Source organism: Lygodium microphyllum, chromosome 12 (genome assembly GCF_053477565.2).
Source record: "Lygodium microphyllum isolate KBCC chromosome 12, Lygodium_microphyllum_v1.1.10, whole genome shotgun sequence".
In the NCBI taxonomy this organism is placed as follows: Eukaryota; Viridiplantae; Streptophyta; class Polypodiopsida; order Schizaeales; family Lygodiaceae; genus Lygodium; species Lygodium microphyllum.
This window is the reverse complement of record NC_141146.1, coordinates 132,632,260-132,637,494: the sequence shown is the minus strand read 5'-3', so window position 1 is coordinate 132,637,494 and position 5,235 is coordinate 132,632,260.

Sequence of the window (5,235 nt, the reverse complement as noted above, 5' to 3'; positions counted from 1 at the left end):
ATGGTCTCTTTTCTAGTTGAGAAACTACAACATGAATTAGGTGGCTTGTTTTGATGCTTGTAAGTGCCTAGAAGGATATTTCTATGTATGCTCAAGGTATCTTACTTCTTTTGTTGAGGCAATTATTGCAATATTTGAGGTATGAGTTAAAAACCAAGAATTTTAAGCCTTAGGATATCAAAGCAAGCAAGGCATTCTTACACAAGAACTAAATTTGAGGCATTTGGTGAAATAATTTTTAAAGGATCCATATCAAGCAATAAATACCATGCTACAAATTATCAATATGTAGTATGTATGTGTGGAGAATGTGCTTTAATCGAGAGGGACCAAACCAAAACCCTATCACAAGAGGTATTTTTAGAATTTCAAGACTCGATTAAGAGCTATTTTTATCTTTGAGAATCTTGATTTGAATTTTTCAAAGTGAGACACAAGATTAATCTAAATAATGCCTCCAAAGCAAGTAGATGATGACTAGGCAATGCCTATGCTTTTCTAACTAGGTTACGATATCATAAGCATTGGAAGTTGGATTGTGTTGCTGCTTTTACAACTAATCATAACAAGGTTCTAAAAAGAGATTGCTCACATACTAGAGAATAAGCTGATCTTGAAAGGTCTCATTCATGGTTAAATTCACCATTTGTAAATATAGCTTTTAAGTTTAAAGTCAATCCCATGAGATTGCATACCCCTCTTCTATATTATTAAGAAGCTTTCTCAGTAGTTATAGCCATTAGTGCTACTAATAAGGTGTGCAAGAAGAGAATACCTATATTTTCAAAATAGAGTGTACTCTAAATGCAGTTGTTAATGAGAGCATAATTCTAACTATAGGAACATTTTATTTATTAAGTCATAAAAGGATGCATAGTGCCATTTTTATCAATATCAATCCTCTGATAATATGGCTATGGTCAAGCCTCAATTATTAAGCATTTGTTTCAATATAACTAGTAAAAATGTTAAAAGAGGAAAAAAATTCAATCGAATAAGTATAGAGTATGTAGTTGGTGAGAGGCATGCATATGTGATGTTGATCTAGGATTCACCTATGGATGACATCAATCCAAGAGGCACCAATGAATGAGCCCCAATCTCTCTCTCTCTCTCTCTCTCTCTCTCTCTCTCTCTCTCTCTCTCTCTCTCTCTCTCTCTTTGTGTGCATTTATGCACAATGATGGGACTTTGAAGAAGTTCCTATTGATTCCAGAGCTTCAATCACATTGGACCAAGTTGTCTCTCACCTAACTACCCTACACTCAATCTCTAAATTTATGGTGCACTCTCTTTCCTATTTGAAAAAGTAAGAATACAAGACTAGCCATGAGTTGTAGCAAACTCACCTCACCTTTTTTGTTGAGAAACATGGATCTTAAGCAAGGTTTAGCTATGGAGAACAGAAGTCAATGGTAAGAAGAATAATGACTTGCACTGAATGTTACTCAAGTGAATTAGATTCCAAGATAGATTAGCTTGGACTCATAAACACAATCTTGAGTAGACATGGACAAGACTAAAAGTACAAAGTAAAATAGCATTTCATTCAAATGATTGTCAAGTACACTCTTTTATAGTTGTAGTAGGATGGTACCACTTTTGTCCACTATGCCTATGGGGTGAAGGCAACTCTTCCTAGATTGAACTGCATGTTCCTTGCCTAGCTATTCTATACAGAGAGGCACATATGGGTGTGATTGCATATTTCGCAACACCCCTTCTCAATCACAACCATAAAAAACAACAAGTATATAGAGGTTGTCATGAGTAGAACCTTGCTAAGTGTAGGCATGGGAAAACCAACCATATAAAGCTAGAGACTATCACAAGGCCTCATTGAGTGTGTAGAGGCTATAGTGCATAGGTTATATGAGGAGTACAAGGCTTATACTAAGAACTTTAAGGCAATTACATATAATGCTTTAAAAATTTTTGTCTAAATAGTGAGAATAGAAGGAGTGATGAGGCTTGTCCTTCTACTCTTGAGTGTCTTCTTCTTCATGGCCTTCTTTATCTTTCATAGTTGCAAGTTAGGCCTCCTATGATCTTTTCCTGTCATGACAAAATAAAAGTCACAAATAATGTATTTTTTTTCTTTGTACTTGTTATTGACATAGAGAACCTGTTCTTCCTTCAAAGTGTGTAATGTACCTGTCCCCCTTGATTACGTGACGAGTAAGGTTTTTATAGTTGCCTAGAGTGTATCTTTCAATTGTCACCATCCGTACTCTAACCAAAATGATTGGAGTTTGTCCGGCTCTAAAACCCTAGATCTACCGTGCAGGGGAAGCCTCCTGCCTTTACCCATGGAGGACTGACTTGAAGGTTCCTAATTAACTTAACAGTCACCTATCAAAACCTAGCTCACATCTAGAGGTGTCATTTTAGAGGGCTTCTTGTTCAAAAAAAGCGACTACCATTACCCTTGGTTCATGGAATACAATACTTTTTTCTAGAAGCAAACTAAGGATTTATGAAATCCCTCGTAGTGCTTTGGCAGAACCGTCGTACCTTTCCCCTAAGATAATTTACAGTTTGGGTTCTGAGACCAAACCCTAGGTAAGTAAGCGAATCGGCCCTTCCTAAAGTTTCTTCCTTGCATTTGTTTTTGGGAAACCTCTCGACTAATCGAGACCACCCTGCCATAGGACTGGATTTGTCAAGAATCCATCCACTCGCTTCCCTCTATGGAAGTTCTTAGTTATCTAATTACCTACCACATTATGTGAAACATATAAAAATAGCTTTATTAATTAAAAAGAATCATTTTATGCACAATTGTTTGTTTGTGTAATTTACTCACAGACATACAATCAAAATAAAACAAATTCATTGATTATGTTCCATAATGTGTGTTTTCTCACCCATACAATAGAAAAAAATTTACAATTTCACGTGATGCCTCATCCGATGCATCTGCATGTCACCAAGATCAAATCTACCTATAGCTAGTGTTTTTAGATGTCCCAAGTAGAACTTGGGCCATATAGGGAACCAAGTAGTTCCTAGGTGTGTAAAGGACTTACTAGCCAGAGCCCCCTTGGCACCCTATCCACCTCCTACTTAATAGGATCCTTGCTGGGAGACCTCTCACCATTAGAGCCGAGTCCATGCTTCCATGGCAATCAAAACATCCCCTCTTGGTATGGGGGATTCAACACCTATCCTTGGGGGAGATATAGGGCTCCTCAAATTTTATCTATTCCAATACTTAATTTAATCAGTATCTAATCTAGAAAATCATAAATAAGATTGATGTCTTCAAGCAGTTATGACTTTAATCAATCATTCAACTTTCAAGTGATGATTAATCTAGTAGCAATCCACACTTGAATATCACATAATGAACTCTTCCCATTGGAATTTAATTAAGGGTATTTAGATTTTGGAGTCTCTAACTTCCCAGTTGAAGGTTTATTCTTGTAACCAAGTTTCTTCGCCTTAAGTCAGTTTCTTTAGCTTAGAGTTATTTCCAAAAAATTTTAAAAAATCTTCTATCAGAGCTTCCAGATCAAAACTATAACCTTGGCTAGTTTCTTCAGGATTTTGTTCTTAGTAAATTCGTCTTGAATTCGAATAGTCTTCAAGCAGTTATAACTTTAATCAATCATGCAACTTTCAAGTGATGATTAATCTAGTAGCAATTGATACTTGAATTTCACATAATGAACTCTTCCCATTGGAATTTAACTAAGGATATTTAGATTTTGGGGTCTCTAACTTCCCAGTTTAAGGTTTATTCTTGTAACCAAGTTTCTTCGCCTTAAGTCAGTTTCTTTAACTTAGAGCTATTTCCTCTCTTTTTTAAAAAAATATTCTAGCAAAGCTTCTAGATTAAAACTATATCTTTTGCTAGTTTCTTCAGGGTTTCATTTTTAGTAAATTCATCTTGAATTCAAATAGTCTTCTTTTCTATGGGGTTAACATTAAAATTCCTCATGATTTCTCTTGAGTTCTAGGTTTTCATAGTTCCCCTAACAATTTCTAGCCTATAAGTTGTTCTAATAATTTATCAAGTGAATACTCTAAGATCGTAATATTTTTCAAGAGACTTATATTATTTCTATGGAATTTGGATAGAAATTTTTAGAAAAACATGTAGTATCGCGATTGATAAAGGGTTGTTATCCACATCTATGACTCCCTTAGTGACTGTCGTGCTCGCAACTCCAATTATTGCTTCCACGTTAGTAGGGTCATTCATGATTTTTTTCTGCCTTTGAATTCTTTTTCTTCGGGAATATGATTCATAGAAGAAGAAGAAGAATATGATAATAATACCGGTTGGCAAGGGTGTAAGACTCTCGATGATGATGATGGTTATTGCGGGATTCAATGATGTAGGCCTCGCAGATGGTTCTTCTTGCCTTATGGAGAGCAATACTTCTCTCTCTCTAGTAGATAAAATAGGGATGAGAGTAGAGGTATGACTTCTAACTAGATTGATATAATAGGATAGAGTTCTTCAGTGTCTTCTCTTCTTGCATTAGAGTAGAAGAGGATGAGAGACTTTCTGTGTATCCCCTACCTTGGGTTGAATGGAATGATGTCTCTTTGTCTCACGGAATAGAGTCTCCTCCTTCTCAATCTGTATCTCGTCCTCATCAAGATTGCTCTTGTTCCCCTTTCTAGTCATCCCCAATCTCTCAATTTATAGTTTTGTAAGGGGGGATAAAAGAGATGATGCTTGCTTTTTAACATTTTTTTATGATATCATCGATGACAAAGAGAGAACGCTTTTTTTAAGTGCTTCTGATGACATCATCGATGACAAAGAGAGAACCAATGCATAGACCTTAGCATCTTAGTCTTGGTATACTTGGCAATGGGCTATGAAGGCTTTGTTGGTGCCATTGGCTGCACACGAGAATTTTCCACTAGCTTGTAGGAAAATCTTCCTGGGAGGTTACCCATCCCAACAATATCGTCACCCAAGTGCACTTAGCTGCCAAGTGACTATCCACTAGGCTAGTTCTTTTTGTTGTTTTATACTACAAACATAGTTTTAATAAGCTAGTCTTAGGAGGGTCTCCCAATTCTTTCTTCCATAAATTGGCATATAATACCTCATAAAGAGAGTTAGTTTAATAATTAGAGCTAGGTTCTTTTTAAATGTGCAACATAAGTCAATTTTATTTGGAATGTATATGCACATTAAAATAAACTAAGTAATGGGGATATTACAATGTGCTTACTTCTTATTTACCTTTGGACTTTTTCTCTTCTTCTAGG